This window comes from Cyprinus carpio, chromosome B5 (assembly GCF_018340385.1).
Source record: "Cyprinus carpio isolate SPL01 chromosome B5, ASM1834038v1, whole genome shotgun sequence".
Taxonomy (NCBI): domain Eukaryota; kingdom Metazoa; phylum Chordata; class Actinopteri; order Cypriniformes; family Cyprinidae; genus Cyprinus; species Cyprinus carpio.
This window is the reverse complement of record NC_056601.1, coordinates 34,553,423-34,573,887: the sequence shown is the minus strand read 5'-3', so window position 1 is coordinate 34,573,887 and position 20,465 is coordinate 34,553,423. Positions and strand designations below refer to the sequence as shown.

At 40.2% G+C, this 20,465-nt stretch overlaps 1 pseudogene; it reads right to left on the bottom strand.

Annotated features, from left to right (window-relative positions):
- The window catches only part of LOC122137321, a 113,921-nt pseudogene that overhangs the window by 14,639 nt on the left and 78,817 nt on the right, over positions 1–20,465 (bottom strand).

Genomic DNA, 20,465 nt, shown 5'->3' with positions numbered 1-20,465 from the left:
AAAAAGTATGTACCGAGTAAGTATTGTATCAAATGCTTAATGTAAGTGCATAGAAGCCTAAAAAGCTTGTATGTTTCCAAGATGGTCTCCAATGGGAAGTGGGCAGGAATTATTGGAGTTGGTTTGCTAAATTAGTCATGAACCCAGAGAAAAAACAAGACTGCATAATAACATATGGCTTCATGGCATATGTGTGAATGAGAAGGAATGCAAATGAAAAGAATTCAGATGGCAACTGCAATTTTGATCATAACCCATATGATGTGGTGCAATAGTAGAGCTTATTTTGGTGTACTTCCTCACAACCAGTTTACAGTAAATGCAAAATACAGTATATGAATGACAATGCACAGTAAGAATATATATCATATTCAACAAGACAATGCCTTGCTGAGGCTGGGGTTCAAAAGACACTAAATATACAGTAATATTATGGCTTAGACTGCACTGACACTGTCAGACAAGAACTAGACTTGATGACATAGTTCGTTTCTTTTGTAGAGTTGCTTTATAGCTGAATCAAATGTGTTGCATAATTGATACATTTTGCAACATCGACACTATTATTGAAGTAAACTGATTTGAGCTAAAATAATACACGATTTTCTTCTGCTCATAGCTGAATTGAACTTAACACAGTTACTGAACTAAACCAACAGTGAACTGACTGGGGCTGAATAATGACACTCTTTTATTGTTAGAGCTGCTTTACAACTTCCTGTTTTTCAGAACATGAATTTGTCTCATATTTGATGAATTTGGCATCATGGATTCTGTTATTTTCCTGTTTATTACTGGGAAGCTGCTTCGAAACCGTTTGTATTGTGTAAGTAACTATATAAATAAGGGTGATTCAATTTTTTTTCCTACTTTCTATATACTTCTACATACTGTCTATTCTAAAATAAAAAATAGAGGCTTGCTGCATCATTTTACCACACACAGTGAAGGAAATAAATAAATATCTAATAACAAGGGCCTCGACTCCCACATAGCCATTAATCCAGTGACGGGCAGCTGATGTTGAGATGCTCTGTGTGCCTACACTTTTGCTGCATTTCAGAGCAGCAAACTCTCACCCACTCTAACTATTGACAGCAAACTGCAACACAGCAGAGCCACACTGGCAAATTCTATAAATATGCCATGATATAATTTGCTTAAGTAATTTAAATTTAGTAATTTAATTAATTAGTAACATGCCACTAACAGTGCTTTATAACGAATAGATGGTGACAGAATCAGGACTCTAATTGAAAGCTGCTTTGTGATCTTGCAGCTACTTCTTCCTTTTAATTTTTATTTATATTTGCGGTTCAAGGGAGCACAATGATTTACAGTCAAAAAGAATAATTATTTTGAAATTGACTACTTGTTTTCCCTTTAATTTATTTTAATAAGTTCATCTTCTCTGGACCAATTACTCAGTTCATTACTTCCCTCTAATGTAATATCCATGCCCATCTACATAGGTCTTCTGATTCCACTTATAATTTTACTTTGTGGGGAGAGTTGCATGCTTTTTAAAATATTAAATAATTGGGTTCCATTCTGAATGAAAGTGTTTAGTGGATCCTCTAAGTGAATATTACATTTTCAAAAACAGCATCCCATTGCTGAGCCAGAGAGAAACTGCTGCTCGTTTGTTTGATTTGCAATCAAGCAGTATTCTTCTCTGGACCAAAACACATGCGACAGTGGTACCTGCAGCTGTACAGCTATATGCTGTGCATACCATAAGTGCATAAGGTTTCCCTGCAAAAATATTTCAGCAGTTATTATGTGTGTCTCTATAATTTGTGAATTAATCATTCTTTTGCGTCAGTTCTTTTTTTTTTCACTGAATTGGCCAAACCATTCCCATTGAACCATCTGAAGTGGTTACTTAGTCAGTAAAACAAAAGGTATTTAGAAACTTAAACATGGTTTCCGGTTTGAGCACTCACTGAATGATTTAGTTTGCTAGACAGAAAGTTCTCTCAAGGTGATTTTAACATGTGCATATACAAATTGTTAGAATTTTTTTGTGTGTGTGCAAAATTTCACCCCTCTCTGTGTACAGTCAGATGAAATCCTGCATGCAAAAGCAGCGTCCTGATTTTTTGGACATGACAACACCTTCCTCTGGCACTCCACAAACAACCATTAAAAGAAAGCCTGTTTTCCTTACTATATGCCTCTGACAAAATGTAAAAAATAGTCCAAATCACATAGCCTGGAGAAAGCCAAAACAAATAAGCCAAATCTGCTTATACTGACTGCTTTTTAGCCTAGTCAGACTGCTTTTTAGTCTAGGCAGAAGGAAGCACTACACATTTTTAAAGCAGTGGGTTGTTTGCATCACCAACAATAGCTCTTGCTTTCCGCAAAACAGACCGTTCAAAGATAATTGATAATCTAATCTGTTTAACAAGTATGATCTTGCCACACTTATTAACAACACCATTCAGTGAGTTCATATGTTTATAATGTAAACTGCCATAATAAAAATAAATAAATAAAATTAAAAAAGACAGATTCAGTGTAAGAGTTATAATACATGGACATAAAAGTCCTGCTAATATTACATGTAGAGAACCTCTGTAGAGAGTGAAGTTGCTTCTGGCGTTTCAAACATACTGCCTCAGCAAGCACATCAAAACGCATCTTGTCAATAGTAATTCCAAGATATCTGTAGCTGCAAACCCTTTCCACCATTTGACCTTTTATGTTAGTTGGTTGTGGAACAGGAAGGCTAGATCTTCAGTCCTTGTCTTTACTCTTTTTTTTACATCAACAAAAATCATTGTCACAGCATCTAATAAAATAATTCAACATTTTTCATCAACAAACTAACAATAACAGTCTCCAGTGTTGGGAGTAAAGCATTTAAGTACAAGTGTGGCCCACATCAGAGTTATTAATCAGCTTACTTTTTTTTCAAGTAACTATATTAATGCATTAATTTACACTAAAATATCTGTGAGTTACTTTTCCAAATAAGTAACGCCAGTTCCCTTTCAGTCGGTCACTCTCGATGTCACGTCGGTGACGACGAATTGGGATATCACTTTGATAGACCAATCTACTTTGAGTGTAAACTACACGAGCCAATGCACATTGGCATGCAATTATTGCATCCAGCTGCCGCTAATCACAGCGTGAGTATAATAAGGCAGCAGGTGCAATGCATACCAGCTTTTTGCTTCGGAGCCAAGTGTTAGTATTGTTCTGCTCATCTGTGTCTGCTGTGAACTACGAGTTCAGCATGCTCTCGGAAGCTTTGTGTGTTGGTGAGACGCCGCTTCAGTGGTGGTCGTTCCTGAGTTGAGTGGGTTGCGCACTTCAGGCTGCACTACCCCCTGTCGTGTTGCAAGCGGCCAATTCCCCTGTGCGCCTCAGCACTAAAAGAGCATTTCCTAAAGAGAAAATTTCTCTAAAAGAGCGTCACGGGTGCGTCTTTGTAAAGAGATCTCTAAGCAGAGGATGGCCCACTGGATTGTGGATGCCATAACCCTGGTTTATCAGGCACAGGGTGTGCCTTGCCCGTTGCGTGCTCACTCAGCTAAAAGTGTTGCATCCTCCTGGGAGCTGGCTCGTGGCACCTCGCTGACAGATATTTGTAAAGCTGCAGGCTGAGCCACTAACACGTTCGCTAGGTTCTATAGACCTTCGTGTAGAGCCGGTATCCTCCTGTGTTCTCACCTTAAACGGGTAGTGGCACCGAGAGGCCCCGGTTAGTGTCGGCTTGCTAAAACTGCTCCAGAGTGTCCGTACTGTAGACCCTGTTGAGTTCCTCCATCATCCTAGGCAGCTGGACGCGGCGGAACGTCCGGCGCCAGGCCTTCATGATGAATCTGTGAGAACCGTGGAAGGCTGGGTTCCATATTGAGACCTAAGCGGTACTCGTATGTGTATAGTCCACGGTATTGCGCAATGAGGTATTTTCTGAAAATTAAGTGACTTTGGAAAATATTACAGAAAACAGGATCCAGCTGATCTGTATATCTTCAGTAGATGTCCTCCAATCTTATCTGGCCCAGGAGATTTCATCAACTTACTCTCTTTAAAATCTTGTATAACATCCAGCTGATTAAAAAAGTTATTACATTTATTATGCATAGTCTCAATCCATTAATTTCACTGGTAAAAATCCTCCACATCAAATCTGTATAAAATTTATTCAGTTCTTGTACTAACTGTTTGTCAGACTGATAACCGATCAATGTTATGGGCATTATTCTTACTCTTAGATCGAGTTGTAATATGCATGCCCTCTCATGCAGAGCCAAGTCTATTTCTTCTAAGATCCCACTCTGTTTTCTCCTTATAATTATTTTTGGCCATCCTAATTTCTATTTGCAGAGCGCTCTTTCTTTCTGAGTGAAACACATGAAATGCATTTTTACTTTTAATCAATAAGAGATTTGGTTATCCACAGCCATTCTCTTGACTCTGTCTAGTATTATTACAAAGTTTTACATTAATCCTTGAAAAATAAGTTTTAAAATAGACTGGAGGTCTTTTATTAATCATATGTACCATTTAAAGTTTTCCGTGAAAAGCTCTATTTTTAATTGGCAACTAACCAAGAGATTGAAAATGGGTATTATCCACATGAGTGAAATAATGAATCCTTAAAATTAATCTTAGAGATTATTTTGAGATTTCTTTAACTTTTCCATTAACATACGAGATAAACATCCACGATATGATCTAATGTTATATTTAGTACAATCTTAGTACTAATCCCACAGCATATCATAAAATAAAATGGTTTTTTTTTTGTTTGTTTTTTTTAAACACTGCAGCATATTTTGATTGTTAGAACAGAGGTGCCCAATCCTGTTCCTGTAGACCTAACTGCAGAGAACAGTTCCAACCCTAGTCAAAAACAACTGTCTGTAACTATCAGCTGCTCCTGAGGATTCTATTTAGTTGGTTCAATTGTATTTGAACTGGGTTGAAGCTTATGCTGCCTTCATGTGCTATAAGAATTATCATAAAAACAAGTTTCTTTGTCGGAACCTGGACATGAATGGCCTTTCTAGTTGTATTTACAACTTGAAAACTCAGAGACAATTTTGATTTACCGAGTTTTCAAGCAAACCAATAACTTTAAATATGGCAAAGGAAAGAAAAATAGAAGTGGCGCTGTAAAGTTTTATTCGTTTTTCTCACAACATCCACATTTCTTTCTCCTTCCATTACAGTCATGTATATTTATGCTTATAAATAACCATTTATATGTATTAAACACAGCGAAAATAGCATTTATTTGACCAAAATTTAGGAATTGTCAGCCAGCTGAATATCTAGATCGTACTGTGAATGTGTATATGGTTACCATTGAATTGGATGCTACATTTTATTCAAGATTGGATACTGACTAAATATCTTCTAATCTATACCTTTTGGCTTTAATGAAATTTCCTCCAAGAAACAGGCAAGAATGTATAGGTTGTCCACCATGATTTCTGTTCTTTCCAACAACAAAGCACTTAAACACGGCAAAATGTAATTTACAACTTCAGAAGTGGGAAGTACGAAGTTTCTGATGGCACGTGAAGGCAGCATTAACTTTGCAGTTGTCTACAGATTTTTAACTAGTCTAATTATTCTTGTGTAGCAAGACGTAAACTATTGCAGTGGTTCCCAATCCAGGTCCTCCCGGAGAATATCCAACTGTGCACATTTTGTATGTCTCCTTAACAAAACACACCTGATTCAACTCATCAGTTCATTAGTAAGGACTTTGCCACCATTGATCATGTGGTTAACAGAAGCATGGCAGAAGCTGCCAAATTAATTCAAACTAACCTACAAAGACACAGTAAGCTGTCAGTTCCGTCATCAAACATTCAGCCAGGAAAACCAGTCTGCCACAGTTACAATTTACAATACTTTTGCAGTACATTAAATGGCATAAAAAAAAACTCAACAGCAACAAACTAACGACTGCGACCACAAACGGGAAGAAGGAGGCGGGAACCGGCGAACATTTAAACCAAAACTTTAATACTAAAATAAACACAAAATAGCGCGACAGTACCTCGCGGACGACTGCCGCACACAAACAGAACCAAAACACTCTGGCCACTCACTTGTATTGACTGAGGAGCAGTTGTTGTCTGTTGTGGAAATGTTCAGGACAAAGAATGGCATACAGCTGTCTGAAATAAAGCATGTTACAGAGGAAAGCAATGACACCTTTGGCATTGAAGCATCAATCAGCATTCCAACTACTGCTTGCCTTTTGAAGAAGTACAGTACCAGGGGTCTTTTTTCTATAAAATGTTGCATAGAAACTGTTCTACATTTGATCTAATATCATTCCTCAAATGAGTGCAGCTGAATGGTTTCAGATCTCTGCCTTGTAAATGCCCCCAATTAATGTCATTAGCACATAAAAGAGTTCCAGTCAACGTCCAGATCATTTATGCAAGTATACCAAATTCCTGCAGTACTCAGACTCTGCTACAAGAAAAACATCCCAGGTTACGTATGTATCCATGGTTGCCCAAGGGAACAAGAGGCTGCGACGGAGAATGCTTTGGGAATGCCCCTGTATGCCCATGGTCTGAATCACATGTGAAATCAGTCCAACAGAATGGCAAGATGTCACGGGGGGTCCTTGACCATGCAAAGCGGGTTGCCCCTCTGGGAAAACCCTTTGGTCCTGAGCCACCACTGCAGTGGTCTTATGTACAGCAGGCTAAAAGGTATCATGTTGGACACAGCTGCCATCAGACCCAACAGTTTCTGAAACTGTTTGACAGTGAGTGACTGGCCTTCTCTCACTCTCTCCATGGATGTGAGGATCGACTCGATCCAAGCAGGAGACAGACGTGCCTGCATCAGACACCATGCCCAGAGAATTGGTTCTCTGTAGTGAAAAAAGCACACTTTCCCTGGTGTTTAGCCTTAACTCCAGCTGCCAGATGCTTCGATGGAGCTAGTATCAACCATTCGTCGATGTAGTTGAATATACAGATGCCCTGGAGTCGCAGAGGAACCAGAGCAGCATCCACACACTTGGTGAAAGTTTGGGGTGAGAGTGCAAGACCAAACAAAAGAACCCAATATTGGTACGCTTTGCTCCCGAAAGCAAACCTCAGGAACTTCCTGTGTTGAGGAAGGATGGAAATGTGGAAGTATGTCTCGTTCAGATCTATCATCTCAAATTTGAGACATTCTTTCAAGCAAGAATGATGGTCCGCAGATCTGACTTCTGCTTAGAAGCCTGCGACCGGGTGCACCGCTCTGACTCCAGATATTCTGGGGGAGTACGAGAAGCGACACTCCACCGAATGAGGAGCTGGAACATGGCTGGGGCTGCTCCCGCCCAGCAGTCCCTGAGACCCGTGTCTACCACTGGAAAATGTTAGGGCCTCATAAGTCTTATAATGACATGCTGACCACATGTACCTCCTGAGAGGAAGAGAAGTATAACGACATGTTCTCACTCGAGAATATCTATATCCCATGAGAGCACTGTATTTAGAGAGTGAGGGAGGAAAAAGGGTGAGGCCTATCTCTGATCTCTCTGCTGAATAAATATATGTAAATATTTACCTCAGAATTAAATGCTTGGCAGAATTAAATGCAGCCAAACAGCCAGACAAGTGAACTCGGTCTGATTATCATAAAATATGCAATACAAAAGAATTGTGAATAATAGCCTGCAAATGCATTTACACATTTGCACGCATTTAAGGGAAAGAGAGAGAAAATTAACCTCCCTTCTGCTCATAATTTCCCCCCGGCATTATTTTGCTGTCAACCCATAATGCCTTGGCAACGCGCGAGCCCCTCGATTCTACATCGCATAAGACTTTCTCTTCCCTCGAGAAAAAACGCCAGCAGAAACAGAGCTAAACGTCCAAGGTAATGCACACTTGTACACTTAGGGACATTTTATGAATGAACACAGCCAGCCCTCTCAAGAGCTGACTGTGTGTGCTCCGCTCCAAACAAACCACACATAAATCGCGTGCATCCCCACCCCTTATTTTAATGTGTAACAGCTTTAACGTTGTTACCTTGGCGGTTATATTTTTCCACACCATTAGGGGGCGCTAATCATCTTTATGGATGAGTATTTAGCCAGGTACTATACCTGAGGAAGTAGGCAAGCATGTGGATAGAGGAAGCAATGGCTTTCTTGGGCTATTCCGTTTGACTTTATGAGGTCCTATGATTGAGGAATGTGCTTCCTTTTTGGTCAATCAGTAAGTTTTTTTTTTTACAAATATTACTAAAACCAGAGTGTACATGTAGGTAATGTATAACTATTATATGGAGTGTGTTGTGCATTGGGCTATTCATGCTAATTGTGAATGTGTCGTCTGTTTAGATGGACCTTTTTATTCCTGTGCTTTCTTACATGGGTGAAAGTACTTGCTTCAGCTAACTTTCTGCTTTATGGTTGGGAGTTGGGATTATGACGCCTGGACATTTAACGTGAGCACTAGAGGGTTTGGATTGCACTTGTGGAAGATGGGAGGAATCTGTTTCCTATCTGCAACATTGGGACTATCAAATTAAAAGGGTGGACTTTTGCAAGGACATTTCATCCATTACCAAGCTTTGTCGGATTCACCATCAGCTAAGTTTAATCATTCACTTTTCCAGTCCAGATCCCCAAACGCTTACCATTTTTTGTCTGACGACTGATGTAACTGATGTTTTCTTGTTTTTTACCTTGTTTATTATTTTGTTTTGTTTATTTTTTGTATAATGTAAACGTTTGAAATTTTGGGTTGGTGAATACATTATAAGCATAGAGCTTGTGTCTGATTTTCAGAGATATAGCTGGGTAAACCAAAGCAAACTAGTCTTTTTTATCTTTACCTAAGTTAATATCAAGCCTTGCCATCTCTACTCTGGTATATAACATAGGTCCAAAAAGGAGAAGGGTTATATAAATGGCGCCCGAACAGGGACTGGGGTGGCTTTAAGGTACTTGTTTGCTACTGATGGGTTTCACTTAAATCATGTCTAGTTCAAAGGCTTGTAGCGTGAACCAGACAAATTAAAGATTCGATCGGGAGCCTGGTTGAAACATGAGCCGAATTCCACAGAAAGGCAGGATGTTGTAAATCAACTCCCAGCACCACAATCTGATAACCAACCAACTCTTTCAGAGAACAGCTTTCAACATTAACACCATTGGAACAATTATTGACAATTTCAATTCGAAGAAGAGATTGTCTAATTTGGGGCAAGTAATCGAAGAAACGGACAGTCTAAACCTCACATGTAAAGCCATGAGATTAAACAAGATCGTTGGATTGACTTCCCCCCACCTAGCAAAACCAGACTGAAATTCCTAAGGAGACCTGTTAACCCCTCTGGTCTCCACAGGACATATCCTTACTCCCCAGAATGGCACAGAGAATGCCTTCCAATGCATATATGCACCAAAATGAACTCAAAAAAGACTTCTAAATGGATATCAGTCCATTGCACAACTCCATATCATACATGTAACCCCCACATTTGATTTTAATGTTTCTAATCATTTATTGTGTATGTCTTTTTAAATAACTCTTGAATAGCTTAAGGGATCATATTCATGTTTAGTATGTGTGTGTCCGAATATTCTTGCTTGAAACGTTTCTGACCATCAGTTATTTGTCAAATGTATCATATTCTTGTTATAGGAATCATGTCCAAATTATACCCTGCAAGAGCGGGAAAAATTCGGACCACGAGCTTGATAAGATAACATATGATTTATGAATGGGTGGGACAGACAATGCAACACCCTGAGAAATGACAGTATCTAATTGGTCAAGACAACATTTGAGGTGTGGCCAATGATGCCAGTTTAAATACTCAGGACACCATCAAATTATGCTTTTAGCTTTGCTTGTAGTTTAAGCTTTTAGTCATGCTTTTAGCTTTTAGCTTTTGTCAAGCTTTTGCTATCAGTCATGCCGGGCTTTTAGCTTTGCTTTTAGCTTTAGCTTTTAGTCATTCCTTGTCATCACTTTTAGCGTTCTTCGAGCGCCGTTCCAGCGTGCTTCGGCCTGCACGCCTGCTGCTACTTAGCCACGATGAGAAGAAACACCACCTAGTCTCGTCAAACTTTATTTCTTTTCTTTTCCGTTTGAGAGTTTCGTGTTCTGAGTTAAGTTTTGTAACGCCGTGTCTCCGAGTCTGACCTCGAGTGCCCGTCTGAAACTTCAGCCAGCCCACAGCTCCGCATCTTCAGCCTACGCCCAACCACGGGCTTCCCAAGACGTCACTTCAACGACTACTGAACTTCCAGCCAATCAGCAACTTCGGGAAACCCCCTTTTCAGCGACAACAAAGGGATGTTATCTAATATAATTTTAACTTCAAACCTCCAGACTCACATCTGTACTGGTGTTATCTAATATAATTTTAACCTCATTGAGGAACTCAGTGCGAGGGTTAATTAAGTGATTAATGGTTGTTCATCATGTCTATGCAATTTCACGTATTGCTGTAAACTTGGGATTTCACATTCTCATTCTCTTAAACTCACTCTTTCCTAACGTTCTATCCTCCTGCAACTTGTGTGAGTGCGTGTGCTTATGTGTTAGATTAGTTTATATGTCTTAGATTTATCTAATAAAGCCTTATTTATATTGAAAAGAGAAGAATCTTGTGTTTTGTGCTCACAAGTTAATGTCTTAAACTGCCGATCTTGTTACTGTGCTAATTAATAGTGTTTTCACTATACTTTGGATATTAATATCCAGCGCAGATTTGATGTTAAACGGCTCGTTCAGTGAATCGCTGGCCGTTTCTTTGATCAGCCGTGAAACAGTGATTCTGTTCAAATTCCCTTTAAAATCTTAAATGATTCCCTTTGAGCTAAATTGACCTGTTTCCCTTACAGGCTTTCGAAGGGGATGTTCCTGTACCTGACCCAGACTTTTCAGCATCATCGTTTAGAGCACATCGAGAGCCATTAAAGGAGCTGATCCATACTTTTAGCGATTTATATATTTCAGATGAGGAAGATGGAGCTGGTGGGGAAGATCCTGATGAAGTTTTTCAACTACCACCTCCTCCACCCCCAGAGGTCTATGAAGATCCTGAGACTACAGAATCAGAGTCCAAATCAACCATAATTAAGGAGCTTAGTAACCGCCTTGATGCTTTGGGAAAAAAATGTCAGTAACCTTCAACAACAGGTGAGAGAACAAATGTCCATACAGGAATGTGAGGAGCGGTTTAGATCCACTGAAGAAAAAGTGTCATATCATGTTGATCGTGAATGTGGAAGGGTGAAAAAATACCTAGAGATGCTTGTGCAAGATCTGGGTAAATCTAGTGGTGGATTGTCTAAAAAGGCGAGACAAGCAGATAAATCGTAAACTACAGATATACCACCCAACAAGTTCAACCCCCTCATCAATCCATGAGTAGACCTGTTATACACAAATCTGCCAAAGACATTCATTCTCATACCTATTGTACTGCTGACAGTATGTCAGGAAGCCAGTTTAATCCACCTGTTAAGCTTGAATTCCCTAAATTCAGCAATCACTCCGATGAAGACCCACTTGCCTTCATTGAACGCTGTGAGGAGTATTTTGCTGTCCGACCATTAACAGATGAAGAAACAATAGCTTCCCTTACGGCTGTTTTGAGTCACACACCCAAAGATTGGTGGTCTGCGGAGAAGAAAAGAGTCCATGATTGGCAGCAGTTTAAAGAGGCTTTTCTTCAAGCCTTCCTAAATGAAGATTATGAAGTAGTGGCCATGAGAAAGCTCATGGAAAGGAGGCAAGGGGTGAATGAAAGTTTTAGAGACTATGCTTTCCATTACCGTGCCTTGTGTTTAAGGTGGAAAAAGGGAATGGCTGAAAAGGAGATGATTCAGGCCATATTGAGGAACTGCAACCCTTGGCTTGCCAGTCTTTTAAGAGGGAATCTGCAGTCAGTCCACGAGCTGGTTCGGGTTGGAATGCAAGTTGAAAGAGACATTGGTGAGTCAAAGAAGTACTGGAGCATGATGAACGCTGATGAGCAGCGGAAGAAAAATGTTGTGAGTCAGGAATTACAAAGAAAAAACACTCCATCCTATACTAGAGTGGTGCAAAACTTTAAAGAGGATTTGCAGCCTAATCCCAGAAATCTCACCATTCCGCTTAACATTCAAGGTAAACGGATAGATGCACTCGTTGATACTGGTAGTACTTTATCTTTAATGCAAAAGTCCCTGTGGAATCGGTTGTGTTAGGAGAAAGTTTTGTTATCAAGCGGAGGGCAAACGTTTCTTCTGGCCAACGGCCATCATCAAGCTGCAATAGGGAAGGTACTCTGGATAACAAAACTGCATGATGTTCCAGTGGAGATTGAATTCTACATAATGAACGATTCTGACCTGGCAGTACCTGTTATATTGGGAATGGACTTTTTGTTGAAGTGAGAAATGGTGATAGATTTTCAGCTTGTTCAGTATACCTTACCCACAGACGGAGATGAGGGGGTTATCCATCCCTTTATCTGGCAGGATACCACCCCGACGACACATACTGTCCATTTCTACCTTGCCCTGTCTTTACCATCACGCAATGAAGAGGATCTTCAGGCTATCCATAGTCTGACTGCCCAAGCCGACACTAGCATACAGGGGCAGATTCAGTTGGAAGGTCTGATGTTGGGTTGGCCTACAGTTTGTACCTCATGACATCGGTCATACAGCATTGGTTAAACATCGAATCCTTACCACTGATGAGGTGCCTGTAAGGAAAAGAGCTTATCGAGTGTCAAAGGAGGAGCAAGCTTTCATTGATGAACAGGTAAAAGAGATGTTAGATAAACATATCATACGTCCATCTACCTCAGCTTGGGCTTCACCGGTAGTTGTGGTACCAAAGAAAGATGGTGGGACACGTTTTTGTGTGGACTATCGGGGTCTTAATGCCAAGACACCTTTGGATGCGTACCCAATGCCACAGATTCAAGACATTTTGGAGTCTATGCATGGTGCCTCCGTGTTCAGTACCCTTGATCTGAAGAGTGGGTATTGGCAACTAGACATGGATCCTGACAGCATTCATAAAACAGCCTTTGTGACTTCATCAGGGTTATATGAATTCCGGCGTTTACCTTTCGGCCTGAAAAAATGCGGCAGCATCTTTCCAAAGATTAATGGAGCATGTGCTTAGAGATCTGAAAGGGAAATGCTGTATGATATACATTGACGATGTGGTGATCTACTCCAAGGACGAACAAGAGCACTTCAAGCACATCCAACAGGTATTCCATTGCCTATCCAAAGCTGGTCTCACCCTCAATATGAAAAAATGCAATTTTATTCAGAAATCTCTTAAGTTTCTCGGTCACCTGGTTTCAGGAGACGGAATAAGAACTGATCCGGACAAAGTCTCAGCTATTCGATTGTTTCCCATGCCTCAATCCCTGAAAGAAGTACAAAGATTCTTGGGATTAGCTGGTTGGTATCATAGATTCATTCCCAACTTCTCAGAAAAAGCAGCACCTCTTCATGCACTAAAACAAAAAAAATACAACCTGGATTTGGTCAGAGCAGTGTCAGCAATCGTTGGATCTACTCAAGATGGATTTAACCAAAGCACCCATTCTGGCAGCTCCTGATCTCGAGAAATCTTTTAGAGTCCAGACGGATGCGAGTGAAGTAGGGTTAGGAGCTGTACTTACCCAGGAAGTAGAGGGAATTGAGCGTGTCATTGCCTATGCATCACGGTTATTGAGAGGGGCAGAAAAACGCCTACTCAGTATCAGAAAAAGAGTGCTTGGCAGTGGTGTGGGCTGTTGAAAAGTGGCGACCCTATTTAGAGGGAAGCCTATTTGAAATTATAACTGATCATGCAGCTTTGACGTGGGCTTTTAACCATCCCAAGCCATCATCACGTCTGGTCAGGTGGACCATACGGCTCCAAGGGTTCCCACTTTGTTGTCAAGTACAGAAAGGGCCAGTGTAACATAGTGCCAGATGTGCTTTCTAGAATCCCAAACGTTGACAACTCAACTAATCTCATTGCCCTAAATCAAGTACCTCTATCTGCCAGCATGCCAGTCGATCTAACTCAGATTGCTGTTGCCCAAAATAATGATCAAGACATACAAGACCTAGTTTCTGCCATCCGTGACCAGTCCCAGCCTTCTGATACTTCTAGGGTACATCATACAATTGAAAATGGATTTCTTTTCAGAAGTATTCCTGATGGACAGAATAGGCAGAAGCTTCAACTCATCATCCCACCAATACATCGTCGGGCTTTTATCCAGTATGCTCATGATAATCCGCTTAGTGGACATCTTGGAAAGCTCAAAACTCTTCTCCGGCTTTTGGAAACAGTTTACTGGCCAACCATAAGGAGAGATGTGTGGAATTATTGCAAAGAATGCCAGGTATGTCAACGATACAAACCAACGCCCTCTAAGCTCTCGGGTCAGCTACAATCTACACCTGTAGTTGAACCTGGTTTCATGCTAGGTATTGACCTAATGGGTCCTTTTCCTAAAAGCAGCAAGCAAAATGAGTATCTTATGGTCATTGTAGATTACTGTTCTAAGTGGGTGGAGATGTTCCCACTTAGATCAGCGAAAAACTCCGCAGATTGCAAGAATTTTGGTGGAAGAGATTTTTACTCGATGGGGCACACCAGCATACCTAGTGTCTGATCGGGGAACACAGTTTACTTCTCAACTTCTCAGTTTTGTGTGTAAACAGTGGGGCGTTGTTCAAAAACTAACAACCGCTTACCATCCCCAGACTAACCTTACTGAGCGGGTTAACAGAAATCTGAAGACAATGATTGCCTCATATGTTGGTGACCATCACAAATTATGGGACAGATGGATTCCTGAATTCAGGTTTGCCCTCAATTCTGCCTTTCATGAAAGCACTGGATTCACTCCTGCGGAAATAGCCCTAGGAAGGAGACTTAAAGGCCCAATGGAGCGTGCGTTCCAGAGACCGCCAGATCCTAGTCATCCTGCCTATTCCACACTTGACAAGCAAAGTGAACTTCTTAACATTGTCAAGTGTAACGTGGAACGAGCTCAGGCAAAACAGAAGAAATACTATGACCAGCGTCGAAAAACAGCTCATTTCAAGGAAGGAGATGTGGTTTGGGTACGGGCTCATCCCCTATCCAGAGCTGAGGAAGGGGTAATGGCTAAATTATCTGCCAAGTGGAAAGGTCCGGCCAGGGTTAAGAAAAAGTTGGGACCTGTACTACTATGCAGTTGTTTTTATCTCAGACCCTGATAAATGTGACACCTATCATGTACAGAATCTTAAAATTTGCCATGGTTATGACAAATTTTCCTCTGAGCGGCGGGGTATGTAACAGCTTTAACGTTGTTACCTTGGCGGTTATATTTTTCCACACCATTAGGGGGCGCTAATCATCTTTATGGATGAGTATTTAGCCAGGTACTATACCTGAGGAAGTAGGCAAGCATGTAGATAGAGGAAGCAATGGCTTTCTTGGGCTATTCCGTTTGACTTTATTAGGTCCTATGATTGAGGAATGTGCTTCCTTTTTGGTCAATCAGTAAGTAGTATGTTTTTTTTTTACAAATATTACTAAAACCAGAGTGTACATGTAGGTAATGTATAACTATTATATGGAGTGTGTTGTGCATTGGGCTACTCATGCTAATTGTGAATGTGTCGTCTGTTTTAGATGGACCTTTTTATTCCTGTGCTTTCTTACATGGGTGAAAGTACTTGCTTCAGCTAACTTTCTGCTTTATGGTTGGGAGTTGGGATTATGACGCCTGGACATTTAACGTGAGCACTAGAGGGTTTGAATTGCACTTGTGGAAGACGGGAGGAATCTGTTTCCTATCTGCAACATAGGGACTATCAAATTAAAAGGGTGGACTTTTGCAAGGACATTTCATCCATTACCAAGCTTTGTCGGATTCACCATCAGCTAAGTTTAATCGTTCACTTTTCCAGTCCAGATCCCCAAACGCTTACCATTTTTTGTCTGACGACTGATGTAACTGATGTTTTCTTGTTTTTTTACCTTGTTTATTATTTTGTTTTGTTTATTTTTTGTATAATGTAAACGTTTGAAATTTTGGGTTGGTGAATACATTATAAGCATAGAGCTTGTGTCTGATTTTCAGAGATATAGCTGGGTAAACCAAAGCAAACTAGTCTTTTTTATCTTTACCTAAGTTAATATCAAGCCTTGCCATCTCTACTCTGATATATAACATAGGTCCAAAAAGGAGAAGGGTTATAAATGAGGGCAGGGAGAAATGAGCAATCTAATATGCAGTATGCTTTTCACATGCAAAAGATTGAGATGGCGAGTCCTCAATCTCATCTACAATATACCTAACAACATCAGCCTCCTCGGAGGAAGATAGCTGCAGCATAGAGCTCTCACTCAAAGGGGGCTTCCGAACCCCGATAGAGAGCGCTAGATTCATATGCAGTCCCCGCGATCGCAATTGCAGCCATGCCTCAGCAACAGCAGGATAGGGACCACAAAGACCGCAAACATGGACACACTCCTTGAAGTGTCCCAAACAGCTCCCAAATAAACAACACAACGATCCTGTGCATTCACACCCATAATGTTGATGGCTCGTTTCCACTGAGCGGTACTGTACAGTACAGTTCAGTACAGTATGATTCGGTACATGTAACCCTGATCAGGCTTGCGTTTCCACTGCCAATAGTACCCTTAATTGGTAGGCGTGGTGCATGCCGGAAAGTTGTGATCGACGATGAACCGCGACAATAAGCACAACTCTGCCTCTTTTTGTTAAATGTCAGTTTTAATGAACAATAATAGGCATTATTAAAATATAAGTACAAAGTATAAGAGGCTTATATCAGAGGAAATAAAGACAAAAGCAAACAGTTCAGTCAAACGTAAGCTACAAAGTCAGCGCTGTACGGTAAAGTTCAAATATATGAAGTTAAACATAACTTTGTGCTCAGCCAAAATGATATGACCAAGAACAAATAATAGACGAATGCCTGTTAAATATAGCCAACCCAAAACAGACAAGAATGCATTTTGATAAATGGCTATTGTCTGTGTGAAAATATAAAATGATAAAATACAGAGTTATATTTTTTTTGTGTTTGCACACTCTGATGTAAATAAGCCCAACACTGACAGCAGAGCGAGTGAAAGGATGCTTTATCCCTTTGTATCATGCAAAAGTGATGATTCTAGTCAACTGATCAATGTTCTGCGGTGAGTTAAGCTCCACCCTTTTGGTACCCTTTGCCGTGCTAGGTACCCCAACTGAAGGGTACCAAAAAAGTGGTACGGTACGGTTCGCTATTTTGGTACCATTCACAACTTCTGACAGTGGAAACGGAAATTATTGCGCTCCGCACTGTACTGTACCGAACCGTACCGCTTAGTGAAAATGAGCCATTAGTGCGGATAGAGAAAAACACTCAGTCTAAAGTGCTGTATGTTTAGCTTGCCATATAGAGGTGATTGTGAACTGTTTTACAAAGAACAGAAAATAAGACTGACACATTTCACACAGAGCACTTGCTGAAAACACAGAAGATTGCTTGTTTCGGATGTGCTTTTAATCTCTCTGGTCTCTACGTTTCCCCACCCGTGACGTTTTGCCATTCCGTTGGACTGATTTCACATGTGATTTAGAGCATGGACACACAGGGGCATTCCCAAAGCTTTCTCCAACATAGCGTGAGTTCCCGAAGGGTAATGTAATGTTTTAAATGTGGCCCCAGGTTTCTATTTAACAAATTAAATTTTTCAATTCAATTTCAATTTTTATATAGAACATATAAAAAAGCCACACGGCTCACCAAAGTGCCGTACAGAGATTCAAAAGAATATAAAAATCAGCACAACTACAGAATTGAACAGGGTCTCTCCCTTATAATAAAATAAGTAAATATATTAATAACACAAGAGAAACTAAGTATAAAACCATAAAAGATTAAACAATAACCTTAATAGAAAATTATTTGTAAGTCAAACAAAACTGATATGTTTTTACGAGAGATTTAAAAGTGGACAGAGAAGGGGCAAGTTTATTCTCAAAAGGGAGGCTATTCCGCAGCCATGGCCCAACCACTGAGAAAGCTCGATCCCCTCTACATTTGAGTCTGGATTGTGGGACTAGAAGAAGATTCTGATTACTGGATCTTAAGTGTCTGGATGGAGTATATGAGTACAGCAATTAAGATAAATAAATAGGGACTAGTTCATGTAAAGATTTATATACAAATAAAATAATTTTAAAATCAATTCTGAATTTAATAGGCAGCCGAGGAAGGGTCCACAGAATTGGAGTCATGTGAGTGCCTTTGTCAATGTGAGCAAATTTATCTGGTGCCTTTTGAGAAAAAGCAAGCTTGAGTGAAACAACTGTGTGCAAGAAACTGAACATTATTTACAACATTATTTACTATAATCCAGAGCTTCAGGCAAATGGGGAAATCCGATTATTTTCTGCGAACTTGTTCTTTCAAACAATGTTCACACAATGATGTCACATATATGCAATGATATTATTAAAGCATCCAATAATGATGTGAAAGACGAATGGTTTGCATGTCTAAAGCATATAAAGTGAATAAACTAGTCCTTGTTAGCTCACATTCTTACATAAACAATGAGAAATCATGAAAACTTTGATTTCGCCCCTTTATTCAAGTGTTCAGTTCATGCATGTGTATATCAGAAGCTCATTAGTCAAACTGTTTCCTCAGCTGGAGATACAGAGATCTTGTAGATTCGTGCTGCTTGAGCCATAACCAGTTTCAGAGGCTTCAGTCCAATTTAATGAAATGATTCAACTAGTTCACCAAAAAGAACTGGTTCAAAAGAATGATTTGTCTGTGAACCAGACATCGCTCCAGACCGTTTGTCTGAGGCTCTGGATTACAGGTAAAAATGCTGTAAATAATGTTCAGTTTCTTACACAGAGTGATCATTTCACTTCATAAGACCTCAATGTATCATCATGAGCCACGGGTATTAATTTTGTGAACCTTGATATTTACATTTACATTTACATTTAATCATTTAGCAGACTCTTTTATCCAAAGCGACTTACAAATGAGAACAATAGAAGCAATCAGACCAACGAGAGAACAACAACAGTATACCAGTGCCATGACAAGTCTCAGTTAGTCTAGCACAGAACTCATAGCAAGGTTTTTTTTTTTTTTGTCTTTCACAAGAATAGGATAGACAAAAAGAGAAAAGAAAATGTAAGTGCTAGTATAGTTGGTCAAGTGCTGGTGAAAAAGATGAGTCTTTAGATGTTTTTTTGAAAATGAGTAAGAATGAAAGAGACTAAGAATGCCAATGTGTAAAACTAATAGACTGAAGCTTTCATTTGTTCCTGCCTCAATAAAAATGCTGAATTCTACCAAAAATAATGCTCATATAATATATTAGAACCTTGTGTTTTGCACTATATGTATTTTATATATTAGACTTATACATTGTTGTATTTTATTTTATTATTATTATTATTATTGTCTGTTCAGAACTTTGCCCAAGACAAATTTCCCTTCGGGGACAAATTAAGTTTATCCTTATCCTTATCCTTGACTCGGATGTTCGAATTGAGATTGGGAGGTCATTCCTCCAGCCGGGCACAGTCCAGGAAAAGGTGTGTGAGAGTGATTTTGAACCTCTTTGGGATGGCGCCACAAGGCGCCGTACATTTGCAGAATGCAAGCTTCTGGAGGGCGCATAGGTCTGAGCTAGTGAGTGTAGATATACTGGTGCCGTGCCAGTGGTCGTCTTGTAGGCAAGCATCAGTACCTTGAATTTGATGCGAGCGGCTACTGGTAGCCAGTGTAACCTGAAGAGGAGAGGAGTAACGTGAGCTGTTTTTGACTCATTGAAGACAACCCTCGCTGCTGCATTCTGGATCAGTTGTAGAGGCTTGATAGTACATGCAGGAAGGCCCGCTAGGAGAGCGTTACAACAGTCCAGTCTGGAGAGAACAAGAGCTTGGACAAGAAGTTGGGTGGCTTGCTCTGACAGGAAGGGTCTAATCTTCCTAATGTTGTATAGGGCAAATCTTCAGGACCGGGTCGTTGTAGCAATATGGTCTGTGAAGCTTAACTGATGATCCATCACAACTCCTAGGTTTCTGGCTGTCCTGGAAGGAGTTATGATATGCTGTTTTTATCCTCAAAAACATGCAGCTGCTGGCTTGCATTTTATGAATCACAAAGGACCATACTGTTCTAATGAGGAAAAAAGTCACCTACATCTTAGATGGCCTGAGAGTGAGTAAATTAACAATTTCCATCTGCCAGAAACCACGCTGTGGGCATAACTTAATTGGCCAACGGGCAAGCATCCAAGTGCCTGTGTGTGGCTATATGCGAAGGTGCTGTGGCAGGCTGTAGACCAGTTCATAGATCATACAACTCTATAACATTTCTAAATGAACTTGACCAGGCCTGTCAGGACATATATACTGGTTATGTCATTGCATGGCACAATGTCAGTTTCCACAATGCAGAGGTT